Raw genomic sequence first — 18223 nt, 5'->3', positions numbered from 1 at the left:
TTTTCTTCAATATTCTCCGTAGATGGAGGCGTTTTTTTTCCTTCCACCTAGAACTTATGCTGCTTGACCACACCATATTTGTTTCCTTTCCCTGAGAGGTAGAGGGGGGGGGGGGGCGACCTCCCCATGGCGCCCGTTATTGGCGCCCTTCGTCTGTTTTGATAAAACTGCCATTTCTGTTCAGCTTTTGTTGCCTTTCTTCATTTTGCCCACACATCGATTCTTGAAACAACAATGAAATCGTCAACAATGAAATCGGCTGAGGGGATAACACATACATGGTATACATATGTGTCGGTAATGAGAGGTGATATTTCTTTGGCTTACAGTGACAGTATAGTAGCTATCTCAATCCATTTGTGCTACTTGTGTACTTATTGATGTCCTTTTTCCTGTAATCATCATCATTAGTGTTCTGCCGAAAGGCAGGTTTTCACATGGTAGTTCTCCAGGTTGTCAGGTCTTCTGCCATACTCTCCAGGTCTGCGTAATTTTCTCTTCCCTTTATGTCGTCTATCATCTTGTATCTCCTTCTTCCTCTCAGTCTTCTCCCACAAACCAGTCCTTCCAAAGCATCTGCTCCCTTCTCAGTGAATGTCCCAACCAGTTCTTTTTCCTTTCTCTTATAACCTTCAGCAGACATCTTCTCTCACCAACCCTTTCCAATTCGAGTTTTCACCTCCTGGTGACATCTCAAGTCTTCAGTTATTGTGCTTTCAATATATTTAAATGCACTTACTTGACTAATGGTAAATTGTCCTAGTTTAATATTGGACAGTCTGCGTCTTGTACTGATGACCATACTCTCTGTTTTTGCTGCGTTTATTTGCATCCCATATTTCATACAAGCTTCATTCAGATCTTTGAGCATGTTATTCACTGTCCGCTCACTTCCTGCCACTAATACCATGTCATCAGCAAATCTTATACATTCTATTCTCTTTCCACCAATACATATTCCTCTTTTCACATCTAAGCCTTCCGCAGGAAAAAACCTATTTGGAAAGGCTTTTTCCTGTAAAAAGTGTTCCTTATTACAAGCTGACTGAAATTTTCAACATCTCTGAGCTCTCTTCCGCTGTTATTTTCATAACGTCCCCCAAAAGTTAGTGGATTGAGAAATAATAGTGCCCTAAATTAAAGATGTCCTGATAGTAGAGAAATAAATGTTGTGTAGAAAGTGTGAGCTCTGAATTTTCTATCTTTTTTTTCTTTTTTTGTTTGTAATTGTGTCTTAAGAGTTCCTATGGCTACTGATAAAAAGTATATGATTAAAGATTCACGCTAATCGACAGCACGTCGAAACCATCTATGAGTGATAATATTGAACTATGTAGAAGGCAATTAAAACCACAGAATTAAAGACAAATAATATGTATCCATTGGACATGGGGCTTGTAATTGAAAAAGTGTCATTATGGTTACTCTATTGGTAAAAGATTCCAAATTAGTCCCCCATTCGGGTCTTCGGGAGCAGTCTGCCAAGGCGGAGGTGACCGTGAGGTAAAGATTAAATAACTAATGAATGTATAACGTTCCATGAGTAACAAATTGGAGTGTGAAAAGTCTGAGAGCGGTAGGAAGCTAGAAAATTGGAAAAGTGAAATGCAAGGGCTCAGTATAAATATAGTGGGGGTTAGTCAAGTGAAGTGAAATGGAAAGTGGATGAGAATATTTTGTCGGATAAGTATAGGATAACATCAACAGCAGCATAAATAGGATTCGTCATGAACAGGAAGATGGGGCAAGGAAGGGATTACTGTCAACGTTTCATTGATATGATTACTCTCATCACAGTCGACATCAAAACAACGTCAGTAACAATAGATCAGTTATACATATGTAATATACGAGGCGAAATGTTGTAATTCGAGTAATCTCTGCTCTTTGTCAGAGATAACCTAACTGTGCAGAGGATCTTCTAGCGCGAAATATGAATCTCTGTTAGACTCGAGCATAACTCGCTGGTCAGTGAAAAACCATTATGAAAGTAATTACGGCCATTTTAAATGCGCACGTCAGTTCTATTTGTGACAGCTTACGTTTCACATTGATGCTAAAAGGTATATGTATTCTTAAAATACTAAATTACAATTGTCTTAGACGTTACATGCACGTATTGCGCTCTCATTGCGTTCAATTAAGCCTTATAGCTTTTATCAGACAAAGGAAAAAAGTTTAAATACCAAATAACGGCGTAGATTTTTAAAACATCTATCCATCTATAAGTGTGAGATAGTGGTGCGGTCTTTCTCCTCTATTTCCTTTGAAAGGGCCCGGCCGATTTCCTTCCCCGTCCTTCCCCAATCCGAGCTTGCGCTCCGTCTCTAATGACCTCGTTGTCGACGGGACGTTAAACACTAATCTCCTCCTCCTCCTCTTTCTTCTCTACTGTTAAATCTGTGGAACGAAGAAGCAATGACGGAATTAAAAGTTCAGGAATGGAATTAAAATTCTGAGTGAAAGGATATCAACGGCATACATGTCGTATTATCCTGTCCTCTTCTACTTGTCTGTGTGTTCCAGATATTTCCTTCTTCGACCGTTTTGCGGAGTACCTCTTCATTTGTTATCAGTCCACCTAATTTTCAGCATCCTTCTATAGCAACACGTCTCCAACGCTCAGATTCTCTTCTTTGCCGGTTTTCTCATAGCCCATGATTCATTACACCCAATGCTACGTTCCACACTTACATCCTCAGAAAAGTCTCCCTGAAATTAAGATTGATATTTGGTACTATTAAACTTCTTTTCGCCAAAGGTGCCCTCTTCGCGTGTGTTAGCCTAATTTTTATGACCTCTTTTTGTGTCGTCCTTCACATGTTATTTTGCTTCAAAGATAACAAAATTCCTTCATGTTATCTACTTCTTGGTAACCAGTTTTGACAAGTTTGTCGTTAATCTCATTTCTGTAAACTCTTCATTCCTCATTCCTGTTTCTCTCTTCAGTCTACCGTCAATCCATATTCTGTCCTCATTAAGATTGTCCATTCCATTTAACAGGACTATATATCTTCTTCACTTCCACTGACAATTGCAATACCGTCAGCAAATATTGCCGTTGATATCCTTTCACTCAGAATTTTAATTCCATTCCTGAACTTTTAATTCCGTCATTGCTTCTTCGTTCCACAGATTTAACAGTAGAGGAGAAAGACCGCACCACTATCTCACACCCTTCTTAATCTGGGTACTTCATTCTTGCTTTTCCATTCTTATTGTTTCCTACTAAATTGTGATCTGACACTATAACTGCTTTAGGATACGCCTTAAAATCCACCATCTGGATTCGGAATCTCAATCTCACCGTGATGTAATCTGAATGGACTCTTCCCATATCTCTAGGTCATTTCCAAGTATAACTTTCTTGTGATTTTTGAACAGTATATTAGGTACTGTCCAACGGCCTTGCCGCAGTGGTAACGCCGGTTCCCGTCAGATAACCAAAGTTAAGCGCTGTCGGGTTGGGCTAGCACTTGGATGGGTGACCATCCTGTCTACTGCGAGCTGTTGGCAAGCCGGGCGCACTCAGCCGTTTTGAGGCAAACCGAGGAGCCACTTGAATGAGAAGTAGTGGGTCCAGTCTCGTAAACTGACATACGGCCGGGAAAGCGGTGTGCTGACCCCATGCCCCCCACATCCGCATCCAGTGACGCCTGTGGTCTGAGGAAGATACGGCGGCCGGTCGGTACCGTTGGGCCTTCTAAGACCTGTTGGGACGGAGAGGAGGAGGATGATGAGATTATTAGCTATTACCAGCTGAAGTTTAATGTAGACCTCTACTGGCCTTTATCCCGTCTCATACTACAGAGTCCATATTCTCTCGTAACTCTCTTCTACTCCCTCGCCTGCTGAAGCTTTACAGTCCTTCGTGATTATTAGATCTTCATCTCCCTTTACATACCGTACCACCCGTTCAACGTTCGCATTTACTTCCTATGTCTCTTTGTCTCCTGCTTGTGAGGCCGGCATGTATAACATGCATATGTATTTAGGAGACAAAATAACGCGTAATGCCATTGTCTGCCCTATCTGGTGACAGACGGCAAACAGGGAAAAGAAGTCATTCGTAAGTTGTTGTAAAGAGGTAAACTCTGAATTGAACAGTAATGCTGTAGATTCGTCTTTCTACCATGATTAATCTGCCGTTATAGATGGATAGATGTTTTGAAAATCTTCGCCGTTACTTGGTGTTTAAACTCTTTTCCTTTGTCTGATAAAAGCTATAAGGCTTAATTGAACGCAATGAGAGCGCAATACGTGCATGTAACGTCTAAGACAATTGTAATTTAGTATTTTAAGAATACATATACCTTTTAGCATCAATGTGAAACGTAAGCTGTCACAAATAGAACTGACGTGCGCATTTAAAATGGCCGTAATTACTTTCATAATGGTTTTTCACTGACCAGCGAGTTATGCTCGAGTCTAACAGAGATTCATATTTCGCGCTAGAAGATCCTCTGCACAGTTAGGTTATCTCTGACAAAGAGCAGAGATTACTCGAATTACAACATTTCGCCTCGTATATTACATATGTATAACTGATCTATTGTTACTGACGTTGTTTTGATGTCGACTGTGATGAGAGTAATCATATCAATGAAACGTTGACAGTAATCCCTTCCTTGCCCCATCTTCCTGTTCATGACGAATCCTATTTATGCTGCTGTTGATGTTATCCTATACTTATCCGACAAAATATTCTCATCCACTTTCCATTTCACTTCACTTGACTAACCCCCACTATATTTATACTGAGCCCTTGCATTTCACTTTTCCAATTTTCTAGCTTCCTACCGCTCTCAGACTTTTCACACTCCAATTTGTTACTCATGGAACGTTATACATTCATTAGTTATTTAATCTTTACCTCACGGTCACCTCCGCCTTGGCAGACTGCTCCCGAAGACCCGAATGGGGGACTAATTTGGAATCTTTTACCAATAGAGTAACCATAATGACACTTTTTCAATTACAAGCCCCATGTCCAATGGATACATATTATTTGTCTTTAATTCTGTGGTTTTAATTGCCTTCTACATAGTTCAATATTATCACTCATAGATGGTTTCGACGTGCTGTCGATTAGCGTGAATCTTTAATCATATACTTTTTATCAGTAGCCATAGGAACTCTTAAGACACAATTACAAACAAAAAAAGAAAAAAAAGATAGAAAATTCAGAGCTCACACTTTCTACACAACATTTATTTCTCTACTATCAGGACATCTTTAATTTAGGGCACTATTATTTCTCAATCCACTAACTTTTGGGGGACGTTATGAAAATAACAGCGGAAGAGAGCTCAGAGATGTTGAAAATTTCAGTCAGCTTGTAATAAGGAACACTTTTTACAGGAAAAAGCCTTTCCAAATAGGTTTTTTCCTGCGGAAGGCTTAGATGTGAAAAGAGGAATATGTATTGGTGGAAAGAGAATAGAATGTATAAGATTTGCTGATGACATGGTATTAGTGGCAGGAAGTGAGCGGACAGTGAATAACATGCTCAAAGATCTGAATGAAGCTTGTATGAAATATGGGATGCAAATAAACGCAGCAAAAACAGAGAGTATGGTCATCAGTACAAGACGCAGACTGTCCAATATTAAACTAGGACAATTTACCATTAGTCAAGTAAGTGCATTTAAATATATTGAAAGCACAATAACTGAAGACTTGAGATGTCACCAGGAGGTGAAAACTCGAATTGCCTTAGCGAAGGAGGCATTAAACAGAGAGAGGAGACTTCTGTGGCAAATTAGATAAAGGTCTAAGGAAAAGGTTTGGCAAATGTTTTGTCTGGAGTGTGGCACTATATGGGGCAGAAACATGGGCGTTGAGACGAGAGGATGAAAAAAGGTTAGAAGCATTTGAGATGTGGATGTGGAGGAGAATGGAGAGAATAAGCTGGATGGAAAGAGTGAGTAATGAAAGAGTATTGGAAAGGGTTGGTGAGAGAAGATGTCTGCTGAAGGTTATAAGAGAAAGGAAAAAGAACTAGTTGGGACATTCACTGAGAAGGGAGCAGATGCTTTGGAAGGACTGGTTTGTGGGAGAAGACTGAGAGGAAGAAGGAGATACAAGATGATAGACGACATAAAGGGAAGAGAAAATTACGCAGACCTGGAGAGTATGGCAGAAGACCTGACAACCTGGAGAACTACCATGTGAAAACCTGCCTTTCGGCAGAACACTAATGATGATGATTACAGGAAAAAGGACATCAATAAGTACGCAAGTAGCACAAGTGGATTGAGATAGCTACTATACTGTCACTGTAAGCCAAAGAAATATCACCTCTCATTACCGACACATATGTATACCATGTATGTGTTATCCCCTCAGCCGATTTCATTGTTGACGATTTCATTGTTGTTTTAAGAATCGATGTGTGGGCAAAATGAAGAAAGGCAACAAAAGCTAAACAGAAATGGCAGTTTTATCAAAACAGACCAAGGGCGCCAATAATGGGCGCCATGGGGAGGTCGCCCCCCCTACCTCTCAGGGAAAGGAAACAAATATGGTGTGGTCAAGCAGCATAAGTTCTAGGTGGAAGGAAAAAAAAACGCCTCCATCTACGGAGAATATTGAAGAAAATCTCATACAAATACGTAGGATAAATTTATCAGCAATAATTTTATACGGACAGATGAAATTCGCATGTAAGGTGTTTAAACGCCTCAACAAAACGGAAAGAGATGATGCAAGATTGAACCTTATAAAAGAAGAAGACTGGATAAGGTGCTATAAAGAGTTATGGCGTGATGAAACAGAAAAAGAGATAATTTTTGTACACGAAAATTTAATGTTCACTTAATGCTAAGGAAAGAATTATAAGGAGCTCTGGAAACAGCAGAAGTAGGGAAAGTTCATGGATAGATAAGATTAACGTGGAACTTATGAAGTATGGTAGAACACCCCTTGAATTAAGGCTGCTCTTCTTGCACAATTTGTGTCGACTACAACAAAAAATGCCGTAAGACTGGACAGTAATGAAAAATATTTCAGTTTTTAAGAAGGGAGACAGAATAATTTGTAATAACTACAAGGGAATCAGTATTATGACAGCTGGATGTAAAATCTTTGCAAAATTGACAAATCATAGAATGATAGCGATTGCGGAGAAATTACTGCTGAAGGAACAGTGTGGATTTAGACAAGGTCATTTTTGCATTGATAATGTAATCGTAGTGAAACAAATTATTGAGAAACAGAGAATTCAACATTAAGAGAGAGAGAGAGAGAGAGAGAGAGAGAGAGAGAGAGAGAGAGAGAGAGTCATCAGTATTTTGACTCGTTTGATGTGGGGGCAGCTTGCAATGAATTCTTCCCCTGTGCTAACCTTTTATAGTTGATTTTGGATAAGAGGGGCTGCCTTAGGCAGCTAATGTCCTTAGTAGTCCGTATAATCGTACAAATATTGTCACAGAAACCAAAGAAGTGAGTAAACTAATAAATGTCAACAACGGCCTACGTCGGGACTGCAGTCGGCCACCTTAATCTAAGATTAATATCTTTGCAAAGAACATCCTACGAGACTGCATGTGAGCACCATGGTTTTGAAACAGGTCGTGATAAAACTCTAAACGCTCGTTTATTTCCAGACGAGCCAAAAATCTTTGAGAAAACAGAAAATTATATGCACATCCTGGTCCACAGACTTGCTCAAATTGATAAATAACAAAATTTGAAGATCTACGCAAGGAAGACCAAAATAATAGCATTCAGCAGAAAATATCCTGTTAAACCAAGATCGTCATCGATCGAAAAATAATGTATCATGTGACGGAAACATTGAAGCTAAGGACAAGCTGAACAAGTACCGACTAAGAGTGGAACAATAAGGATAACATTAAAAAATAAAGTTCTTAAGGAAAATCCAATGAAGGTTTATAGAACAATAACAGTTCCTGGTTCAGTATATGGTAGCGAACCAGGAATAACGGCAAGAAAAAACAACAAATGCAGCCAGCAGAAATGAGATCTTTAAGTTCAGTAAATACGAAATACAGGCGACAAGGTGTTCGGAAATTCCCTTTTCAAACTTCTTGGACTTTTAGAGCTGAGTGATGACACAATGTTTTGATTAGGAACCCATGTACGGAAACGTACAGTTTACGTTCTACAACGGTTTCAGTTGAGAAGTGTAACGCATCTACCTGTGCTGAGGGAAAGAGAAAAGCCTCAGAGCTGCTTGTGCTGGTATGCAACAGGGAAGACGGGATGACGTGTGCTACGTCAGCTTGCCACTTCATGTCACTTATCGTGTGCAAGGTCACGACTTCTGGCCACTGCACCAGAAACTGAAGTAACACCAGGTGGGATGGGGAATGTGTTCCAGAACATGCTTCGTATGTACAATGTCTCTAATAATGATGTTGTTCGCCACATTGAGCTGCTGTTGTAATGCATCAGTACTGTTCTTTACCTACAGTATGTTGAGTCCGTTTTCGTTTTGAAATAATCTAAACACATAATGGTTGAATGTTAATATAAACGAATGTACTTAAGTGATAAATGGATGTTTCGTTATCTTTTCTTTCGAACTGTTACCCAATAATTGTACGGCGTCACGCCTAATTCAGTTCCTCAAGCAGAAGAGGATGAGTTAAGCATCTGAAATGAAACCACCGTAGAACGGAAACGGTACGTTTACATACATGGGTTACTATTCAAAATATTATGTTCTCACTATCCTCTACAAGTTCTTGAAGTCTGTAGCTAGAATTTCCGAAAACCCTGTAGAATAAGGAATGAACGTGAGAAATGTGTTCCTCAGCAGATAAACTTCATTGCCCTGAATGAAAAGATAACCGACTACAGGAAAAAAATGGGAAAACCATGTAGATAGTATGGAGGAAAACTGGCTACCCAAAATGGCAAGGTCCTACGTACCAAGGGGTAGAAGAGATGTCACTCGACTGAGGAAGGGGTGGAGGGTTGCCGGAATTGATCAAAGGCCCACTCCCTGCAGGAAAAAAGAAGAAGAATTCCCACATGTCGTCACGTGGTTGTACCAGCAGGTAAGTTACTTTAATGCGTAGCAGCTTCACTGCAGGCGGAGGAGCAGCAAGGCAGGAAAGAACATCCGAAGGAAGTGCTTTTTCTGTTGTTGCGCCACCGAAGCTAACAGCCCCGAGAAGAGTTATATGTGCTGAAAAGCACGAGGGGAATTATTCACTCATTAATACAGCCTGCCCTTCCCCTCTACTTTTCAACGGTGATATCGACAGAAAGCAATAAAAGTAACCAAGGATCACAATAGAGGCTGTTTTGCAAATATTTACCATGTCGGTAAGCAAGGACTGCTGCAGACACCGACAGATATTACGGACAGACGCAGATAATTGTCACTTTTGTAACATTTCTGCTTCATTTTGTTGTTTGTTGTTTATAAGAGCTCACGTTTTGCTTTTAATGAACAAAACATGTTATGGTACGGAATTCTCTATTTCACTTTTTTATGAGAATATAAACGGTTTTAAAAATACCACATCGAATTCTTCTTGTTCTCCTGCAAAGGGTGCTTTTCGTCAGTCTGCTGTAAATCGTGGATCTCGACACGAGAAGGAGAGGAGAGGAACTGAGTTAAAAATGCCGCTACAACATCCTCTTCCCTTTGAGGATAATGAGAGCGCCAGAAGAAGGTTGTTGATTCATTTTAACGGCTGGGACGACAATCGGCGGGCGGACCCTCCAGTGCGGGGTCCGTCGACGGCTGCAATTACGACGGCTCCTCCGCCCCCGCCTCCTCCCCCGCACTGCCGAGGATCTGCGCGCCCCGCGGGAGCCACAGGGCGGGGAGGGGGCAGGGGGCCGTCTCCCCTGCCGCTGCCAGCCTGCCCACATTCGCAAGTACACATGATCGTTAAGCCGCCATTGTCACTGTCTGCCCGACTGTTCACACTACGTGATCGCTCAGCAGAAATGCTACCGACCTTCCTCAACACCAGTTCCTTCAAAAGATATTGCTTCCCTCCGTCAACGATGAATGGGTGCGGATCTGTAAGCCAATACGAAACATCATACGACGGGTATGATTCATAAAAGGAAGCGACAGTCAGTCTAGTTGTCCTGACGTTGCTTTCTCCCTCCCTCTTCTCTTTTCTTTCTACTCATTTACGATCGAGTAATGAGGCGTCGAGGGTATTCTGGGGAGCATAGGGAGCATAGACTCAGATGAAAAATCTAGAGTACTTCCGGATTTTTAAATTTGTACCTGTGTCTGTACGTAATCATGATTAAAAAGATAATAAGTAATTAAAGTTTTTCTCATAAATGGCTCCCTCGTTTGCTGTTTCAGTGCTATATATTATTCGATACGCATGGTGCTGAGAATCTAGCACCAATTTGCATATCATATTGATGACACTGACTAGGACGTCTTGAGTGCGAGGTCTCGGTTTCAATCTTTAGTAAAGCTCATTTGAAAATGTTGTGTGGACAATTAAGGTAAGAGAAGTATTATCTACCGATGACCACGTGGATCAGGAGGGCGACAGAAAACAACTGTCTGGGAGATGCAGAGATCAATCTTCTATGGGACACATGTACAGGGCTATTACAAATGATTGAAGCGATTTCATAAATTCACTGTAGCTCCATTCATTGACATTTGGTCACGAGACACTACAGATACGTAGAAAAACTCATAAAGTTTTGTCCGACTGAAGCCGCACTTCAGGTTTCTGCCACCAGAGCGCTCGAGAGCACAGTGAGACAAAATGGCGACAGTAGCCGAGAAAGCGTATGTCGTGCTTGAAATGCACTCACATCAGTCAGTCATAACAGTGCAACGACACTTCAGGACGAAGTTCAACAAAGATCCACCAACTGCTAACTCCATTTGGCGATGGTATGCGCAGTTTAAAGCTTCTGGATGCCTCTGTAAGGGGAAATCAACGGGTCGGCCTGCAGTGAGCGAAGAAACGGTTGAACGCGTGCGGGCAAGTTTCACGCATAGTCATGTGAAAGATTCAGTGTTTAAACCTCCTCTACCAAGAAACGTGCCAGAACTGCGAGCTCGCATCAACAATGCTTTCGAACTCATTGATGGCGACATGCTGCGCCGAGTGTGAGAGGAACTTGATAATCGGCTTGATGTCTGCCGAATCACTAAAGGTGCACATATCGAACATTTGTGAATGCCTAAAAAAACTTTTTGAGTTTTTGTATGTGTGTGCAAAGCATTGTGAAAATATCTCAAATAATAAAGTTATTGTAGAGCTGTGAAATCGCTTCAATCATTTGTAATAACACTGTGTTACACTTCACAAAACAAACCAATAACTTGCACCATGAACACCGAATGAAAAATGGTGCACCACAGTGATCATAAAGGGTTTCGCACCGTCAAGATCGAAGGCGAACTCCTTGAGAGCTACAAATCATGCAGGACGTTGGGCTAAGTACTTGCTCTTAAAAATTCATATAGAATCTTATTGGTGTAACAGGGTGATTATAACTTATGGAATATGATGGCATGCAATCCAATGCTAAACAGTCTGCGTGGAGCTTGTCATAAAAATGGCTATTCTTTCAAGTGTAGCTGCACATAGAGAAATAATGTGTTTTATAAGCACAGAAACAAAATATCCAAAGGCTGAAATTTTACGGTGGTTCCAATGCAGTATCATACACTTTTGAAGAGGGATATTTTGCTCTAAAGGAGACCAGAAATCAAGCAAAAATTGGCCAGAAGCAAGGCTCATACCATAGCAAGTTCTGTTCCGCTAATTTTCCCATTTGTGCTTGTGTGACGTAAATATTCTCTAATGCCCTGGCAAGAGGACGCACAAGAAAAAGAATTGTAGGGGCAGAGCAGTAGTATAGCAAAGTCTGTGTCACCCCACTGTCCATTGTTGTCCGATGTATCCGAGATGTCTGCGATGAAGTCATTCAAGATGGCAGCCTGTAGACTTGGCAACAGATAGTTCAATTGGGCTACCTCCACTAACCTATGTCATCCGAACACCACCTCTTACTAGGAAATGGCAGGTAGAGGACTCGGTCGGTGCTGGACATAAATCTTTATTCTGCATCCAGTCTTTATTTAAACAATTTGAGGCACTATCACCATCCAATGTGTTCGCCACGAGGTCCAGAATCCAACTGACCTAGTACACAGTACCACCAGTAGAGGGCACTCTTATCCATTTAGTGACGTAATCCAAGATGGCGATCTGGGATGGGGGAAATTGGTGGGGAACAGTGTGTTCACCACAAGGTCCGGGCCTAGTACCACCATCAGGGGGCGCTGTTGTCTGTTCCATTACGTAATCCAAGATGACAGGGAAAATAGCGACAAACAGTGTGTTCACCAGGGGGTCCAGGCCTAGTACACAGTACCACCGCCAGAGGGTCCTTTTGTCCATTCCATGACATAAGCCAAGATGCCCAAGATGGCTGTCTGGAGAGGAAAATGACTCAGCCTGCACTGGGCTGCTGGTGAGAAGAGGGAGTGTACTTTATTTATTTTGGGACAATTTATTTAGGGATGGATTTGAGACAGTATATTTATCACACTGATAGAAAACACATGCTCGATATGCTTGGGGTCAAGCCACACAGACTACAGACCTGTAAACTACTCGTAAATTACCGAAATAATGCTCTACAGATACGCAAACAATTCTTAAATTACCGACATAATTTCAGTACACAGCACACATACATGTAAACTACTCCCAAATAATGCAGTACACTGATGTGCAGACACGAAATCAAATCGTAAATTGTCCAAATAATGCATAGCATAGCCTACAGACCTGCTCGCAAAATAATGTAACAGGCACACAAACAACGTGCACAAGCACCACCTGCCACCCCCTGGCCACTGGGCTGCACAGGAGGCTACCGCACACACTCCCAGAAGTCGGGTTGCACCGACAGCCTCTGTGAAGTGATGTTGCCATCAGCTGACAAGCCATACACAGGTGCCCATTAGGATCCCTCAAGCATGCGGCGGCAGTATCTATTTCATTCTTGACACCTGAGAAACTCCTCTCTAAATACATGATTACCTAGGCACCATTGCTGACATGACTGGACACTAGTGAAGACCTATTTGCAGAGTGCAGACGCTTTAAAGGCATGCGTATGTCGACACCGCCATGAGCCACCGCCGGATTCAAGCCAGAGCGAGCCATCACTCTCACGCCACTGTCGACGGCATGTCAAAGTCACAGTTAAAGTTCTTCGAGTGTTATACTGACACCGCATGTCTATCTAAATAAGCGCCAAGTCATCCTCTGGGCCGTGGACGAGTGTGTTCACTGCTGCTGGTCCAGCGAAGAGCTAACTAGCGAGTGATCATCCTTACAGACACTGGAGAAATCCGTTCCAGAATAGCACAGGGCACATTGTTCATAGCAATCCTAACTGGACATGTGTGATACGCATGCTGACATCACAGATCGTGCAATAGAAATCTGTTCGACCACTCGCGATTGTAACGGGACATTTGTAATGTGTGGCTGAAGCTTCGCTGTGGGTAGCTACTTACCATCGCAAGCACATCTAGCAACATTCTCAATGTTATATTGAAGTCTCATGGCCATCTAAAATATGAACCAAGTTGAACTCTCGAAAATTGTATAGTGTCCAAGGAGTACTTAAAGTGTGGTTTTGTGGGACCTTTTCTGATGTCTCAGCTTGTCTGCCTGGAAATTCTTGCCCTAACAGAACCTGTTTACGAAAATAGTGCGGAATAACGCCGAATGCATTCCTCCTGATGGTCCTAATGTGGCACCCCATCCATCACACCTTTCCCTTCCTGCTTTCAACATACACAAATGTTCTCACGGCTATGTAGAGACTCCTATATCCCAGCACAAATGATGTCTTGTGAATGAATCGAGTTTTATGATTGGCTCTTATCGAATTTACACGCCAAATTACTGATGCCACTGGTGTAGAAGAACCATCTGCCTCTTTTTTGCCGCGTGGGGGACCATTGACCTCAGCAATTTGGTCCCATAAGACCTTACCACAAATTTCCAAATTTTCCTTTTTTTTTCTTTCTGTGGACGAGATATTCAGTCGCAAAAATCTATTTTATACAGATAGCGATATTTCACCAACAGTTAAACCTTGCAAAGTGCCCTACATATCGTCAAAAATGGAAAGACGCTTACTCAATTACACTGCAATTTCACTGAGGACTAGAGATGGGGGATCCGCTCTTGAACTAATGCATAGAGTTGCATCTTTCAAAGGAGTGAGCAATCAGTGATTCAGAAAAAAAGAACGGTAGCTCCAAACGTTTCCCACGGCAGAGAGAGAGAGAGAGAGAGAGAGAGAGAGAGAGAGAGAGAGAGAGACGGAGCATATCAGCAGCGCCTCTGCTGGTCAGAGCACAGTGCACGCCACACAACACAGCCAGCGCCGGCCTCTGCCCTGCTTCTGCCTTGGCTGCCTGCATTGTGCAGTGCCCCATTGGATTTTGTGTTTCACATATGCCGTGCCGTCTCTGTGCGTCGTCTGCCGCCTGCAGTGTCTGGCGCAGCGTAACTTCACATCGCACTCTGTCGGCGATCGTTTCAGTCGCACGTCCTGCCCTCTGGGCAGTTGATGCGAGCAACAGGACAGAGACCCACCTAGCGGATAACATAGGAACTACTTGCAACAACCTGCTCGCAAGGGAACGGACGATTTGTCTCGGAGCGGGTGAGTTCACCACTCCCCCCCACCCTCGGAACTAGCCCGCTCAACGCTCGCCCCACCGTCTCGACTCTAGCCAGAGCGTTGAGAAAAGCGACTCAGGTGTCACTCTGGTCTCTGCGGTCTCAGCTCACGCAGTAATACAGCTCGTGGCTCGACCTGCTCGACTCAGCGCCTCTGCATCGGAGTTCGTCTCTACTGGATATTGTTCTTCGTAGTAATACCACTATGTATATTACATTATTATGTTATGTATACATCAATTGTTTTTATTTTATTTTTCTTTGTTTAAACTGATTAGATTAGGTTCCTGACGACTCCTCTTACTATAGGATTTTTATTATGGACACTCGAATTTACGCTTTAATTACGAGCGAACCGGTAAACGTATCGCAAAATGTGATACACCAATATTTTCCTTGTTTTATTCTGCGTGAGGCTATATGCACCACTTTCGTTTTACAGTCAAATTTATATTTTTTTTTCTTATTCTGGTACGGATTTTGCGATTTTAGGCGTCTTCATAAGGAAACGTTCACTTTAAAAATATATGGCTTGCGATGTATTTGTATGAGGTTAATTAAATTTTAATACATTATAGCCAAATATATTGTTAATGTAAATCTCAAGTTACAACATTTTCCGATCACCCAAAAAACCACGATAGTGCAAAATAAATCAATAATCCAAAACTTTGTCATATCGTGGAAATTTCAATAAACAATACAAAATTCTTACTCATTATCTGTGTTACTTCAAAATAGGATCAAATAAGATCAAAATACAGGTATAGTACTGAAATAAACCAAGTTTAAAGGGCAATGTGCCTTCCATTTATTTTCTATTGTAAATGAGTGGTGAGTCTTGAAAAAGAGCTAATTCATTTCAGGGAGTGAACAGTTCTGATCCAATCTCTGAAAAGAACAGTTTTGCCCATCTCTACTGAGGACAGGAGCTTGAATACTAAAGCATGAAAGCGATCTGCGACCCAGCAATATATCACTGTGTACCATGTCGATGTGATAAACATACAATTCATATCCAGCACCATCCATAAATCGCCCCTTTTACATGATTCGTATAGCTATCGACCGCCAGACACTGGTACATACACCACGAAGATAGACAGCACCGTATATACGTCTTGCAGCACTAGATATTTTCCAGCAGCCGACGGTCACAAATCATCCACTTCCAACATGTGACCAGACCGCCCTCAGTGGACCGAAGTCACTCTCAGAACTGCTCTACGAATTTGGGGTCAGTTCCCCTCAGCACAAACGCATTACTGTTTCTGGTCTAGACCTGCTTGCTTTCTTCTCTACACCCATATCCAAACCCTGGGATTACAAGAACACAATTATTTTTGTGTGGTTTGCCATAATATATACCATTTTCGCTGTACTTCTCGATATCAAGCACACAGCAGTATCCTACCGATCGCTCACGCAACATGATTCCGAAGATATAGACCCCAAATTATTTCTCTACAGACCCTAAACTTTAGTGAGGTGGAGCGTGCTGTAAACTACTGAGTAACTAGAAACCTAACCCCTCTGTGAAGACGTTTACCTGAGAACTCGAAAAAAATAGATCAAACTGGTATTTCCAGTCGCGAATACCGATGTCGGTGATGTAACAAATTCCAAGTCGTCCCTATAATTTACAAAGTCCATTAAGGTGTTTCTCATGTCTAGAGAGAACCAGCAAATGTGTCATCCACCCGTCTTCCACCTGCTAGATGCACACACCACAATCGATGTTCCATCAACTATATAAAGGCGCAAAATGCGCAGAAGTAGTCAACCGGACAATTTACAAGGAAGGGAATAACGGTCCAGCGCAAACACTCGTCCATATTGAATCTTCTCAAAAAATTCCACGCGATGTATTAGTTCGCTATTCGGTCGTCTAGAGGACAACACGGTTATTTCAGCTACATTCCTACACTCCAACAGACAGCTTCTACAGTTAACAGGAAATGTGAATCATTCCCTTCACAGATCACGGTCGCTGAACGCCAAGCACGCATAGACAGAATCGCCCTAGGAAAAAAAAAACCAGCCTCATATATATTTTATCCCTGTACTTACAACTAAATGTTACGACAATACACACACACACACACACACACACACACACACACACACAACAAATGAAGAACATCAAACGTCCGTAGCTCATGGTCGTGCGGTAGCGTTCTCGCTTCCTGCGCCCGGGTTCGATTCCCGGCGGGGTCAGGAATTTTCTCTGCCTCGTGATGACTGGGTGTTGTGTGATGTCCTTAGGTTAGTTAGGTTTAAGTAGTTCTAAGTTCCAGGGGACTGATGACCAAAGATGTTAAGTCCCATTGTACTCATTAAAAAAAAACACAATAGAAACAAAAGACAGGCAAACACACAACAACAGTTGGCACCACTACACACCGAAAACACACGTATGTTGGTCATCAAATGGAAGTGAAAGTGAAACATGCGATGAGACAAAAGTGGATGAAACAACACCAGAAATCGGCCAGCTGGAGTATGAAGACTAACAAATACATCTCCAGGACCACACACGTTGTTAATGGCGCTGGAAATCGTAAGTAACACCGAACGATACATTCACAATACGGAACTTGTGCTACAAAAGTTGCTTCTAACCTAAAAAGCAAGAGAAAAACACAACAAAATGTAATATAGCAACTTGTTATATCTATCACATAATACGTTTATTGTATGTATAAAAATAAATATGTATTTCAGGCCATTGACGGTGCTGCCCAAATAAAAGAAGCGAAACGCGTATGGCAAGAAACAAACTGCCTTCATTTAGTTGTATAGACGGTAAATACCTCCACAAATACTAAATTACCTTTCAGGATGTGTTTTACCTCTTAAAAATGAAATCGGGTAGAAACAAAAAAATATGTTTTGGGTTATTTTGATTCATCTACATGTCTGCCAAGTTTAAAAGACGTAGGAATGTTCCCTTCTGCGTACCGTACATTTCGCCTTGAGCGATCCATCGCCGTGTCTATCAGAGCGGCAACGGTAGCTGACGCCCAGCGATCGCGCAAGATAGCGCCGTTTTGTTTAGAATGTCTGCGCTGATTATCATTTTAATTGTAAAAACAGATAACAATGACGAAACCTCCATCATTCTGTCTATTCATGCATATGCTAAGCTTGCATGTACTCAGATGAATTTAAAAGTTTCTTGGTTGCTGTTATTGTACGCTTTGATGTGTTCTGTGACAAAATCAATATTCTGAAGCTGTTATCTTAAATCGTCCAAATTAAAAACTGTCTGGTGCTATCTATAAAATATTCCCGAAAGAAATTGCATAAAAAATGAAATCATTCTGATTCGCTATTATCTAGTTAAACATATATGCAAAAAAATACGTGTACCTAAAACGTTCAGTGAATGTTCTCAGAAAATAAAGGAAACAAGAGTTACAAACAAAATACCTTTATTGACCTTCAGAGTTATCATCATTAGCTACAGCACACTTTTGACACAATGTAAGGCTGTTGGAGACCGCCAACAAACACTTCTTGTGGAAGCGCTCGAA

The sequence above is a fragment of the Schistocerca cancellata genome, chromosome 1 (assembly GCF_023864275.1).
Source record: "Schistocerca cancellata isolate TAMUIC-IGC-003103 chromosome 1, iqSchCanc2.1, whole genome shotgun sequence".
Taxonomy (NCBI): domain Eukaryota; kingdom Metazoa; phylum Arthropoda; class Insecta; order Orthoptera; family Acrididae; genus Schistocerca; species Schistocerca cancellata.
The sequence above is the reverse complement of the archived record's forward strand: the minus strand, read 5'-3'. Positions refer to the sequence as shown.